At 43.1% G+C, this 15086-nt stretch overlaps 1 long non-coding RNA gene across 1 annotated transcript; it reads right to left on the bottom strand.

Annotated features, from left to right (window-relative positions):
• Nucleotides 1-1340: 1340 nt before the first annotated feature.
• Nucleotides 1341-14292, bottom strand: LOC141130013 (uncharacterized). The gene is made up of 2 exons (XR_012241946.1): nucleotides 14131-14292; nucleotides 1341-1712 (listed from the first exon to the last, which is right to left on the bottom strand). It is a non-coding gene; the product is annotated as an uncharacterized lncRNA (long non-coding RNA).
• Between the last annotated feature and the right edge of the window lie 794 nt (nucleotides 14293-15086).

The following is a 15086-nucleotide window of genomic DNA, read 5'->3' as shown; positions in this document are numbered from 1 at the left end:
CTTGGTCCCAGATGGTGGTGGCTGAGATAATCTACCTGTCCATTGTCCTCAACTAGGATGTGGGACAGTGAAATCGTTGGACAGTGAGTGTCGTTATTTATTATTTACTCTATCCTTTTTTCTTCTTTTTCCTTACTAGTTGACACAGTATGTTTTTGTGTTTTTCTCCCCAATCCCTAGTCCTTGGCCTGAAAGGGGAGCATTCTTTGCTACCCATGTCTCTAGCTGAGTTTATATATAAAAACTCAGCTAGAGACATGGGTTTCTCCCTATGTATAAACCTCCTAATAAAATGCTTTAATACTCCGTATGGACTTAGTAGTAATACTTTGCCGGCTTGTTTCTATAAAATTATGCACTCTAATCTTAATTTTCGGATTAAAACCTGGCCATTTTCTCTTCTGTTTAACATGCAGCCTTGGACTTAAATACTGGGCATGGACTCCCTATTTTTGTCTCCTTATCAGTAAACACAATCTAATGTTGATTTTTGAATACAAGGCTGACTGTTGTTTCTTCTGTTCAAAATGCAGCCCAACAAAAGTGCCTAAAATCTGTTTAGCCGGTACTGTAGCTGATAACTGCTGTGTTTACTTCTACTTCTTTTGTGGCTGCTGTATTATCCTTCCACAGTGTGGACAAGGTTAAACTGAATATTCATTAATGCAGAAGCTCAGCAGCCATCTTTAAAGTGGTTCTAAAGTCTAGAAATGTGTTACCTTAATGAATTTCCTGCATTAAAGTAAAAAATGTCTCTAAGGTCTAGTGGTTCTTTTCTCTCTCTCTCTGCTCACAAAGCCCATTACGTGGGCTCATCCGGGATCCACCAGCCAAGCCTCCACCCAGTCACTGCTGTCCAGTGGAGGGAAAAATAAAATGGCAGAACTGGGCTCTGTGAAGTTATAGGCCTTACAGATGTAACCTGGACAGACAAACTGATCTACTGAATGGTCTTAACAGTTGTGCCTGACCAGAAAACATTCATGGTGGATCTGAGAGTTGATTAGGCAGTCTCTTACACTTATGCCTTATTAGAATGAAAGAGCGGAATCCCAATTTGATGCTTGTCTGGTTCATCTGAGATTGAAGAATGCTGACCCTAAGAGCTCAAGCCAGGCAACTCCAGTGGAAGAGACTTCTGCATCATCAAACTTGGGAACCATAAGGGCAGAGTTCTTTACTGCCCTGGGAAGCTTTATGACTAAGTGTAACCAGGCAAGTGTTGTGCATTCAGGAGCAGGCTACAGGAAGCTGAGACTCTTCTCTTGGCCGCAGCTGGTGCCTGCTAGAGAAGAAGAGTATGAAACTGTCAGAAACCATGAACCAGACTGAGACAGAAGTACAGTAAAATCACACTTGTTTATTAATAAAAATAAAAAGGTAAATAGAGTAAGCGTAGTCAAAGCATAGCCAGAGTCCAGTAACCGGTTCGGGTAGTCAGCCAAACCAGAGTTCAGTAACCAGATCGGGTAATCAGCCAAGCCAGAGTTCAGTAACTAGATCGGGTAATCAGCCAGGCCAGAAGTCAGGGATCCAAGTAGAGGAACAGCAAGCAGGATAAGGAGCCAGAAGGGATGTCAGCAAAGCCAATCTTTAAACAGAAACGCAGGAGATGGTTCCTTGTGATGTGACCAAGGCGAAGGCAGGAATGAAGTGAGCTGGAGATCTTTACGTAGGCGGGACTGACGAGCAGATCCACAACAGCTGGTTAACTGTGGAGAGAAATGAGAGCTGGTAATTAACAGGCAGCTGAGCAGCCAGCTCAGAGAAGGAAGGTCTGAGTCAGCCCTGATAGAAACCTGGATGGAACAAGCAATGCAGGCTGTGGAAAAATGGGACATCCCGGAAGTGCAAAAGAAACAACAAATGACTATCTGAATATATTAGGTGGCTAAATAAGATGCTGTACCAAATCATCCTTAAGAAAAGGATGGAACCTGCAGCTATAGATTGAGCCCGGATGAAGCAGATCTGAGAGATGCTCTACATTCCGACCTGGTCAGGATTCAGCTGAAGACTAGAGAATGGCATATGCTCATTAAGCTAGTAAGGGAAGAGAAAGCCATGTCTGAAGCCAATAAAGCTATGTCCGGATCGATGACAATATCACATGCTAAAGTTGGATCAGTGAGTGCAATAAAGGTCAATGCAGAAATAGCAAAATTGAAGTCACAGATGTGACAAGTGATGGAAATGGTGTCCTTACTGACAACCAAAATTACCACATCACCCGACGAGAGTGTTCCAGGACCCAACCAATGTTCAGCCTTAAAGCATTTGTTACCCCAACACTTCATATTCCTGATATGTGCCTGCTGTACCATGTACTTGTATGAGAAGGTATTCTGTTCTCCTTATATTGCTTCCTTTATATGAAATCCCTGGTGTTCCTGCTAGTCCGCTTGCTTTCCTATTATAAACTGACTACACTAAGCAGGAGAGCGCACCGTGATCAGTTCTTTAGCTATGCTGGGAACTCAGCCTTATCTCCTCCAATGATCAAAGTTGTCCTGACACGCCCCCGCTGCACAGTCATTCACTGGCAAGCTCAGTGTGCTGCTGCTTCTCCTCCCCCCAGCTCTTATGCAGCAGAGAACAGAGGGAATGTGACCACTTATAAAAAAGGGAAAAAAAGTATTTATAATGTTTTTTTATATCTATACAAACATGTTTTGCCTTTCATTTCTATTGTAAACTGAATGGGTTGTTTTACAAGGTGATAGTTTACAATCACTTTAAGGCTGTCTCTGATGAGCAGCTCTATTTTAATTGCGGAGACATGGGACACCACTGTTGCAACTGCCCATGTCTGCCAAAGCCTAAAAGTCAACTCCAGTATCCATCCAGGTGTTCAATTAAGTCAGTTTGCTCCAGTTTTCAGAATCAAAATAGAGGACAGTTAAGGACCAATCCTTTACATGAAGCCTCATCTACAGCCTCAATTAGGCTGCCCAAATTACCTCAAACTCAGGCCTCAGATCATGGGAGATCAGTGCGCACCAAACCCAAAACTGTCAGCCTAGATAGCAAGAGAACCACCATCAGACCAAAAGACAGGTTTGAGCTCAAGGAGCGGAACAAGTCACCTCAGCTCCTTCAGGCAAGTTCCCTTAAAATCTAATCCTCTCCTATAGTGCTTGTTCAAGTGGAAGGTGTATGCACAAAAGTCCTTCTGAAAGCTGGGGCTTGAATGTCCTTGATCTACCGTGAAAAACATCCTGAAACACCTGCCACTGCAGAACTTAGAAGATTTAGAGATTTGGGGTATAGGGACTAAGAAGTTCCCCTATGATGGATACTCCCCAGTCAAGCTTGAATTCGGTTCCGATATGGTAGGACAGCTAGAGACTGCTGACACAAGGCCTTTGTGTGTCCCCACCCTCCAGGAGCTAATTGGAGTTCCATGTCAGTGGAGACAAATGCTTATTTGGTCTGACAGCTACTCACTCCCCTTGTTTCAGAGAGTGATGCCACACCTGAAAGTGTACATCCCATGCTGTGGTCAGTCAGTGTACTAGTGTTTGGTTCAAGTGCAGAAGGCCCCAGCTGAAGGACTAGAGGCCAGCTTGCACCTTCCTACTTGGGCTACTTTCACACTGAAGCACCACTAAACAGCGCTAAAGCGCCAGTCATTTTTGATGTGCTTTAGCGGCATTTTAGCGGTGCTTTTGCAGAGCGTTTTGGCCCCTAGCAGGGTGGATTTTACCTTTAAAAAAAGGTAAAAAGTCCAGTTTTGCAGCGATTTCAAATCGCTTTTAAGGTGCTTTGGAAGCACTGCCCATTCATTGCAATGTGCAGGGACATTTTGGGAACGATATTTACAGCGCTCCCAACCCGCCCCAAAGATGCTGCTTGTACCACTTTTTATAACGTCCCGCAAGCGCACCGCCCTAGTGTGAAAGCACACACTGCAAAGATTGGGAGGCAGTTTTCAGGCACTTTTTAAAGGCAATTTCTAGCGCTAAAACGCATGAAAACTACCTCAGTGTGAATGGGGTCTTATAGCTCGTTCTTCTTAACTGGCTGAGCGGAGCTTATATCACTGCCTTTCTTGTAGTGCGTTAGTGACATAAGAACAGAATCTCCAACTCATCCCTATTCCAATCACTGGCCAAAACTTTTAGTTAAACAGAAAAATAAACAATTAGAATGTTCTGTGTACTGTGACACTTGTTGTGGCTACTGCTAGGTTAAAGGTTTTCGTAGGTGGCAAACCTCCTGTGTAATAAAACTAGTTGTTCTCATAACCGAAAGTAACCTTTCTAGTGGAAAAAATATACCAGTATGAAGCTGCAAGCACGCTATGAGTTAATTACCATAGCTAAGAACTGATTAAATCAAAGTGCTGGCCTTTTATATATACATTATGGATTTATAAATAACAGAAGCAAAAATTATTATTAAATAAATTCAAATTTGTGCATATTCCAGAGAGTAAATAACATTCAGTGCAATAAAGTCCATGCAATATACTATAAGTGAATTCAAGATCCCATGCCAAGGATGTCTCCACCACCGAACACTCCAAGGGGCTTACCAGATACAGTATATATATATATATATATATATATATATATATATGACCCTCAAGTTATAGAGAAATCATATATTGCACAGTATGGATATATGTATCAGCTGTTACACCAGATCCCTCCTTCTCAATCCGGACACCCCAAATCGAAAAGACTTTAAAAGTGCTCACCATACCTTGCTCAATGCATGCAGGAATGTCAAAAAAAAAAGTAGACCAAGCGCTCCAGATAGTGTAAGATCTCATAAAAATATTTATTAAAAAAAGTAAATGCACTTACAAATATTTAAAAATGAAGAGCGCTGTCACATTTACAATTTCCAAGCCGAAAGCCGCACTTCCAGGTACATGATGATGTCACAACATATAGCTCTGTCCAATGCATAGCACCACAGATGACATCTTCCTGGGCATGAACACCATGTCAGGATCATCATGTTTTTATATATTCTCACTATGTTGTGGATAACAGGAGGACATCCAAGCCTCTTTTGTGGGATAGGTGGCTGCCCCATCTCAGATTGACACTCATGCAGGCTCGCTCCCGAGCCTCCTTGTTTGCGTCCCCTCCTCGTTACAGCATTTAATTGACAGCAGCAGAAGCCAATGGCTCCTGCTGCTATCAATCTGCCCAGAGAAGAGGGACAGAGCCAGGAAAGCCTCAGCTCTCATGCACAGCGCTGGATCACGAATGGGCTCAGGTAAGTATGGGGGGGGGCAGGGGGGATTCTGTTACACGGAAGGTTTTTTACTTTAATGCATAGAATGCATTAAAGTGGATGTAAACCCAATGTCATCCTTTCTAAACTACTGCCATAGGGGTTATCTATAAGGATATAGATGCCTCCTGCATGTATCTTTACCTGTCAAATGTCTCCCCTCTGTCTGTTATTAGACCCGAAAAACTGCAGATTCTGTGGGTGGGTCTGTTGTCTGGAACTCGGTGGGTGGAGTCGTGATGTCAGTAGACTCCCCGCCCACCTCTACACTCCCCTTGTCAATATGCATTTTCTCCTGTGTATTTCTAACACTAAACTTCTGCTATGATCTCTAACGTCCAGTGAAAAGACAGGAAAGTAACCACATGACTTCAGCATGCCAAATCATGCTGAGGTGTGGAACAGCCAATCCTTGCAGAGCTGCTGAAGAAAGAAGTGGGAGGGAATTAAAAAATACTGCATGTCTCTTAGGCTAGTGCACAAGATATGTAAATCACCTGTCACTCACAGCAAGGGGGGGTATTTGACAAAGTTTTTCTCAGTTTGTCAAGATTTATTTCACTGAACAATAAAAGAGGATTGCTCAGAGCTGGATTAACTCTGTGTGGCAAGACTGGGCTCAAATGATAGGAAATCGTATACTCTACAGTATGATATAAAAAAAACAAAAAACATTTTTCGGGTTTACATCCACTTTAAGGTAAAAAAACTTTAGGCTTTAGAATCACTTTAAGGCCATAAGGGGAGTATGTTTTTAGATGATAAATTTATTTGTTTTCAAGCCTAGACACTTCTCTTTTCAGAGCACTACCTCTCCAATGGGGAGAATATTTGTTGATCCCTAGAAAGATGGTACCAGACAGATTCTCATTGTGCGCAACAGCATAGTGCTTAGGGACACTCTAAATGTCTATTATATTGTCTAAACCCTCTCCTAATGTTGTCTATGTATTGGTTTGAGTGCCCATGTGGTCTTTCCCACATATTGAAATCCACCTCCTAAAACTAGTTAGGAGGCATTACACTGTGGCAAATTCAGAATGACAAAACTTTAGTAAATTATAGACCAAGTCCTTTTCCTACAATATACATGTAGTGCTTACCCCTGAAGGAGTTGCTTGATGTGTTGGGTCCTTTAACCTTATGCCTATGACTCTGTGAACAGCTCTGTACTCTCTACCACACCTGGTTGATCTGAGGATGTGGATGCAGACATCTGTGTGTATAAAACCCCCCTAGAGGTTCACTGGATTTTTGGGTCCCTCTATTCCTGCACAGCCAGGCAACATGCATTTTATAACTTTCGCACAAAGACAGACTTCAGTCCGTGGGCTTGTTTTTGTTGTTTTAATAGGGGAAAACTACTTGGATGGGGAAAATGGTTTATGGGGTGCCTAACTTGACTGGAAATACTAACTTGAGGACAACTTCCTTCATTATAAATACTGAGAAATTACAAATCCTGGACTGTATTGCCTCTGGAACATTATCAGTCTCTATGGAATTGGCAGTAAGAATTCCTCTTGTAGGAGCTCTGTGTCCCCTTAGTGGAATTTAGCAAAGTCTCAAACTTGTAGAAGCTCTATGTCCCCTCTCTTGAAAATACCAGCCCGCCTGGCTGCCTAGTAAAGTGTCACAGAACAAGGAATTGGATTTAGCTGTGACACTGTCCCTTGAAAGCTTGGTGGACATTGCACCTGGTAGTCTTCTTCCTTTTTTGGCTATGGGAGTGTAGAGGTACTCACACTGTCCCTGAAATCCTGCTGCTTTGGAAAAGACTGCTGTTCAAGCCTCCTGTTGTCCAGGTCCTCCCATGCTAGCTAGGGTGTCACCTAGAAGCGAATGAAGGGTAGTTGAGACCCCTCTCTTCAGCTTCTCTCATTCCTCAACTCCCAGCCTGGAGGCAGAGCTCCCTCACCCCAGGGTCCCCTCTCAGGCTCCACAACACAGCCTCAGCAATCCATCTTCCACTCAACCACAACCCCCCCCCCCTTTCTGGCCAGGCTACACCATATTTATGAGCTGACCCAGCCACCCTGACAGACACCCTGCCTGGGGATTGGCCAAATTCCCACAAATATGCAGATCTCAGCCTCTTTGCCTCCAACCACTAGCATCTAGAAACTTCTAGCAGCTTCTAGAACCAGGGGGGTACCAGAGGCCTGACCTATAGAGACCAATTACCCAGACTCACACAGACTACTGTAAGTTAGAATACATTTTCCTCACAACTGGACTGTACACTAGATGGTGATATATATATATATATATATATATATATATATATATATATATATATATATATATATATACTGTAGGAATTGTAGGAAAGAATGACTATACTGAAATGGGCTCGCCATCCAAGATTATAACAGAGCAATTAATGATTAAACATTAGCACACAGAAATTTTGTAGTGATTAACTGTGATGATTAGCAAGCTGCAAACAATGAACACTTAACAATTCACCTCTTTCTTTAACCTACACAGGGTGTCCTAGTTAGAATGGATGGCAAGGACCTTTAAGTGGTTACTGCAGCAAACGTCGGCAGTCTGCATGTACTAAACGTTCTGCTGGCCAGCTCGTTGGAGCCTAAAATCTTTCACTGGAGCATTCTAGGTTGTGTCCCTTTAAGAGTTGGTGCATGCAAAAGTCAAGTGTTCCTAGCAGGCAAGTCTGTGTATGGTTGGCCAGCGGCTGCCCACCAATTTTGTAGAAGTAGAGGCTGGCTGTCCCAGCACCAGGCACAAAGGGCTTCCCTCTTTCTCTCTGGTGGTATCCTCAGTGAGTGGCTCTTTACTGCACAGATCGCTCCCCACAGTTTGCTCGGTTTCCCCTGCTTTCAGATAAAGATGCCCCAATTACTGCCCTCGCTGCACATGGACTGTTAATGGTCTGTACAGCACTGGTTTCCCCACAGAAAAAGAGCTTTCTTCCTCTTTCAACCTGGGAAATCAGTCCCTTTAATGTCTCTGGCTTGGGAGTTGTAGTTTTCCAGCCAGCTTGTGGTATAACTCAGTCTCTCCTGCAGACCACATTTCCCACAATCCACCGCAATTTTTCATCAGAGTCTCTCTTGTGCTCCTGTTTCATGTTCCCTCTAATGGATGAAGGCAGAAACAACACTGACTGTATCTGTGCAGAAGTCTTTTGTGGATATACACACAGACCAACAACAAGTGAGATTGCAGCTGCTCCTATCCTGCCAGTTAAAGTGGTTCTAAAGGCAGAAGGTTTTTTTATCATAATGCATTCTGTGCATTAAGATAAAAAACCTTCTGTGTGCAGCAACCTCCCTTAGTCCCCCTAATACTTACCTGAGCTCCGTCTCTATCCAGCGATGTTGCACAAGAAACTCGGCTGTCTGGGACTCTCCCTCCTGATTGGCTGAGACACACGTTGGGCACCATTGGCTCCTGCTGCTGTCAGTCAAAGTCAGTGAGCCAATGAGGAGAGAAAGGGGGCTGGACCAAGCCACAGCTCCGTGTCTGAATGGACACAGAACAGCACCTTGGCTCGGGTGCCCCTCTAGTAAACTGCTTTCTGTGGGGGCACTCGGCAGGATGAAGGGGCCAGGAGCATTAGCGAGGGACCCGAGAAGAGGAGGATCTGGGCTGCTCTGTGCAAAACCACTGCACAGAGCAAGTAAGTATACCATGTTTGTAATTTTTAACAACTACATACAACCCAACTACTGTTCCATATTTGAGAGCTTCACAGACTTGCATAAACTTAAATAATCGTTTTGGGGTGAAAAAAGCTTTTGGACAAAGAGATAATACTTTCTCTGAGCTTACCTTAACCTCTTGAATACCAACCCACAGTGCCTTGAAAAAGTATTCAATCAAAAATGTAAATGTATTTTGTTGGGATTTTATGTGATAGACCAACACAAAGTGGCACATAATTGTAAAGTGGAAGGAAAATGATAAATGGGTTTCAACATTTTTTACAGATAAATGTGTGAAAAGTGTGGCGTGCATTTGTATTTAGCTCCCCTGAGTCAATACTTTGTAGAACCACCTTCCAATGAAATTACAGCTGCAAGCCTTTTCGGGTATGTCTCTACCAGTTTTGCACACCTAGAGAGTGACATTTTTGCCCATTCTTCTTTGCAAAATGGCTCAAGCTCTGTCAGATTGGATGGAGAACATCTGTGAACAGCAATTTTCAAAACTTGTCACAAATTCTCAATTGGATTTAGGTCTGGACTTTGACTGGGCCATTCTAACACATGAATATGCTTTGATCTAAACCATTCTATTGTAGCTCTGACTGTATGTTTAGGGTCGTTGTCCTGCTGGAAGGTGAAACTACACCCCAGTCTCAAGTCTTTTGCAGACTCTAATGCCGTGTACACATGAGCGGACTTTACAGCAGACTTGGTCCGGCGGACTTTTCGACGAACTTTCCGAATGAACGGACTTGCCTAAACACGATCAACCAAAGTCCGACGGATTCGTATGTGATGACGTACGACCGGACTAAAACAAGGAAGTTCATAGCCAGTAGCCAATAGCTGCCCTAGTGTCATTTTTTGTGGACTTTTCGACCGGACTCGAGTCCGTCGGAAAGATTTGAAACATATTTCATTTCTAGGTCCGTCAAACTTTTGGGAAAAAAAAGTCCCAAACACGATCGAATTATCCGAAGGACTCAAGTCCGCCGGACCAAGTCTGCCGTAAAGTCTGCTCGTGTGTTCGCGGCATAACAGGTTTTCTTCTAAGATAGCCCTGTATTTGGCTCCATCCATCTTCCCATCAACTCTGACCAACTTCCCTGTCCCTGCTGAAGAAAAGCATCCCCACAACAAGGTGCTGCCACCACCATGTTTCACAGTGGGGATGGTATGTTCAGAGTGATGTGCAGTGTTAGTTTTCTGCCACACTTAGCATTTTGCTTTTAGGCCAAAAGTTCAATTTGGGTCTCATCTGACCAGAGCACCGTCTTCCACATGTTTGCTGTGTCCCCCACATGGCTTCTAGCAAACTGCAAACCGGACTTTTTATGGCTTTCTTTCAACAATGGATTTCTTCTTGCCACTCTTCCATAAAGACCAGATTTGTGGAGTGCATGACTAATAGTTGTCCTGTGGACAGATTTTCCAACCTAAGCTGTGGATCTCTGCAGCTCCTCCAGAGTTACCATGGCCCTCTTGGCTGCCTCTATGAATAACGCTCTCCTGGCCCGGGCTGTCAGTCTAGGTGGACAGCCATGTCCTGGTAGGTTTGCAGTTATGCCATACTCTTTCCATTTTTGGATAATAGATTGAGATGCTCCATAAGATGTTCACAGCTTGGGAAATTTATTATTAACCTAACCCCGTTTTAAACTTCTTCACAACTTTATTCCTGACCTGTCTGGTGTGTTCCTTGGCCTTCATGATGCTCTTTCTTCACTAAGGTTCTCTAACAAACCTCTGAAGGCTTCACAGAACAGCTGTATTTATACTGAGATTAAATTACACATAGGTGGACTCTATTTACTAATTAGGTAAATACAAATGCACGCCACACCATTTATCATTTCCTTCCACTTCACAATTATGTGCTGCCACTGTTTGCTTTTTTTGTTTTTTGTTTTTTTTTTTGCCATATGAATGTAAATATACTGAAAATTTTGAAAAAAAACACATTTTTCCTTTGCAAGTAAATCATCTTTCTTTATAAATTTAGGCCAAAGTGTATTCGACTACATTTTTTGGTAAAAATAACCCAAATCTGTGTATATTATTTACTCTGTGTGAAAGTTAAAGGATAAGTTCACCTTTTAAAAAAATAAATAAATGCACATCTTTTTGCAGGTAAAAAAATGTGCATTTATTATTTTTTATTGGGAGCCTGGAAAGCATTGCAGCCACAATCAGCAGATCGTGGGTGCTATGCTCTGATCTGCTATGATCGTGGGTGCTTGCAGGCTCTGTGTGTAAGCTGTTTGACCGTACATCGTACGGCCAAGCAGTTACACATTAACAGGAAACATCAACAAACTACCACAGCACTCAACAGCGCCCTGGTAGTTCATTGAGAACTTCAAGCCGACAGCCGCAAAGGCTGCCGGACCTTGTAGTTTTCAATTCACAGAACTCTATAAATGAGTGACATGGCGGGCGGGCGCGGGGGCGGAGCCTCGCACTGTCACGTTCTGTGAAAATCCCCCACCGCTTGTGACATCGGGGGGGGGGGCAAATAAGTGCAAGGGCTGATGAATTTGTAACACCCTGAATATGGGTGTAACATGTTACAAAAGGTGAACTTATCCTTTAAAGAGTCTACAATCTATGTTATAAATATTTAAAAATTGATCAATCCTAATGTCCTATCTCATCTTGAAGTTGTAACTTTTGTCACAATTTTTTGGAAAATGAAAAAAAATGTAAATACTTTTTCATACTGCCACCAGAGCAGTACAGTGTCCCCATTTGACTGGTGCGGTGGTGATCAGGGTCACTGACTGGTGACAGTATGAAAAGAAAACAAATTGTAATAATATTTTACTAGTTTTTTTTTTTCCTTTTTTTTTTTTTTTACATACTGTGACCAGAGCAGTACAGTGTCACCATAGTGACACTGTACTGCTCTGGAGAGATGATCAGGATTTTTAATTTTTTTACATTATGATTGCTTATTACAGTGAATTGCTTATTACACTAAATCATTACATTTATGAATGGCATCTATTCATGTGCCATTGTGTACTATTGTGATAGCTGTGATTGGCCACATCTATCACATGGTACAGGTGCGCTGTAATTGCTCCTGTACCATGTGATTACTGTGACCAATCACATAGATCACAGCAGTACACAATGAGTGGCTATGAAATCCACTGTGTAAAACTGACATGTGATCACTGTGATTGGTCACAGTGAAGTAAGATAGAAAATGAAAATATATTTTTTTACACAAAGTTTTAAATTATTAAGATATTTTTAACACACATCATTGGCTTACTTAGAATTACACCCAAAATACATTCTATTACTCCTTCTGAGTATGGCGATACCACATGTGTAAGACTTTTTCACTTTTTTGGACCAATCACACAAATCAACTAATTGTATAAAAACCAATGTACTGTAATGATCACCTCTACAGTATATGAGTGGTCAGGGAATATAGCTTATTGTAGTGTCACCTATAGCAGTCCCAGTTCCTATAAGCCAAGCAAGCCTAGCCTACTGGTACATGGCTGCCTCAAGGAATGTTCACTGACGAGGAAGTACAGCAGGCTGAAGAAAGGAGGAACAAAAGAGTCCCTGTGGTTCCAGGAATACAATTGTCTGCAGAGGATGGCTGGGTCTGGTGTCTCACAGGAACATAGTCAGTTTGTTTGTGCAAATGGGTCAGTTCAGGCTGCAGGTGGAGACATGGTCAGCAAACTGGCAAAAGATCGGTCCAGGCAACAGGCAGAAACTTGGTCAATAAATAGGCCAGGGTCAGTACAGGCAGCAGGGAGAGGTAACACTGCACTGGTATGGCAGCGATTAGGAACATTGTTGCTGATTGCACTGGTCTGTGACACTGGGGACTAGTGTGGCAGCAATCATAAACACAGCTGCTGACTTACACTGGTCAGGTGACACTGGAACTGGTGTGGCAACAATCAGGGACACCATTTCTGGCTTACACTGGTGTGGTGACACTGCGACTGGTGTGGCTTAGATTAGGGACAATATGACTGGTGTGGTGGTGATCAGGGACACCAAGACTGGTGTGATGGTCATCAGGGACAATGTAACTGGTGTAGCGGTGATCAGGGACAAAATTGACTGGTGTGGCAGTGATTAGGGCCACTGTGAGTGGGTGTCAGTGTTTGGGGACACTGACTGGTGTGGCAGTGATTAGGGACACTGACTGGCAGCACTGGTCTGGTGACATTTCACTGCTGTGGCGGTGATCAGAGATAATGGCTAGCAGCACTGATATACAGTGATATCACAACTACTGTGAAAGCTGTGATTGGCTACAGCTATCACATGGTACATAGATGCAGTGCTTGGCCCTCTACTATGTGATCACTGTGAGCTATCACAGAGATCACAGTAGTTCTTAATGGCTGTATGAATGGCAGCCATGTTTACTACTGGACATATAATCGCTGTGATCCGCTCTGTCCGCCGGACACATCGCTCACAGAATCGCGATGCTGCATGCCCCCAGGGGCACACACAAGAGGCAGATCTGGGAGGAAGCTGTTAAATAGCACTCCAGAAATAGACATCCACCACTTCATAGTTTTTATACGATACAGCAGTAGTGTAGTGGTTATAGAAGAACTGCATTAAAATAGTCAGAAACTACTCAGCAACCAGCAACTGTTGAGGCAATACACACTTTGGACAAAAATGTGTAATTTACAGCAGTCAAATTATTGTAATTTGCAACACAATATATAGAGCACTATATAACACTAGTATTAACACAAATGTTAATACTATTATTACCAAATGTGTTGCTGCAAGTACTCTTGTAATCTTTCCTCCATACTAAGTTTCCAAATACTAGAACTGATAACTCTTCTTGGTCTCTGTGTGTGTGGCTTTCTCACTGTACTTGGTACCTTAGCTCCTGGCCCCGCCCACTTGCTTTGTATTAGAGTATTAGATCTCATTAGTAAGAGCCGAAGAGGAAGTGACTAATGGAAAACTTCAGTCAGTGATGGTGATCAGGTAAGTGTGGTCACAGTGGGTCTGGCACTAATAGAGGTCTGGATGGGGCTTAGTGGCCCAACTTAACTGCTTTCTAGTATGCCACACGCTGTATCCCACTCCCAGGACACAGCAAGTAGGACTGTCCTGGCAATATATATAAAAATCTTGCACAACTAGTAATTGGGTTTACCTACATGTTTTTATTGCAAGCAGTTTAAGTACTTACATTTGACCTAGTATAAGTTTCTTGCAGTTCCTTTAGAACAAAGCTCAGACTGGAGAAGCAACACAAGAAGCCAATTAGCTGTGCTGTAGTGCAAAGAGCATGCTGATAAGAGGATAGAGAAAAATAACCGAAAGATGAGCTTCATGGGTTTGCTTCTTTTCCTTTAAATGATCAGTCACAAAGTGAAGGTGGGGAGGAGATCTGTAGTGTTGCTGAACTGCAGCAGAAAAAAAATCTGTTTCCTGCCCCGTTGACAGAGCTAGGCTGTATACTGTTGTCATATATATGACAACATATACTAGAACTGTATAAATCTCAGGACATATGACTTTCATTTAAATGGGCTTCTTAATGCATCCAAAAAGTTCATACACTATTTTTAACATTGTGGTCCACTACAATGTGTGATAGTATGTTACCATGCATTCTGGTGTGCTGCAATGCTACAGACCAAAAGTGTTGCAGCCCAACAGTAGATAATACATTTGTTGCTGGTGGTCTCCCCTCAAACACCTACACTGGTCATGGGTTCATCTTCTACTCCTCAGAGCAAGGGACCAGTGAACCAGAACTGCTCAGAGCCCATCCTTGAACAAGATGCCTGCTGTGTGCACTGTTCACTCTCTTCACTGTGGGATAGATCTATAGATCTATGTTTCAACGTTGTTAACCCTCTGCATTGTCACAGAACCTCCAACACCCCCCCCCACCTTTACCACCTGCTCTTCAGAACACACACCCCCTACACCATCCCTAACCCACTCACCTCCCACCCATTCCCGGTTACAATGCCTCTCACCCCCTGCATCACAATGCTTACCACCCACAATATAACATCCCTCACATGGCTCGTCACCTCCCTGGTCAAAATGCTTGCCAGCCACCTTACCCTCACCCTTCCCCACAATGTGTTCCACAGTGCCTCCAACTTACCCACCTTATTACCCTTGCCACAG

Source organism: Aquarana catesbeiana, linkage group LG02, assembly GCF_042186555.1.
Source record: "Aquarana catesbeiana isolate 2022-GZ linkage group LG02, ASM4218655v1, whole genome shotgun sequence".
NCBI lineage: Eukaryota > Metazoa > Chordata > Amphibia > Anura > Ranidae > Aquarana > Aquarana catesbeiana.
Note: the sequence above shows the minus strand (reverse complement) of the source record. Positions and strands in the feature narration are given on the sequence as shown.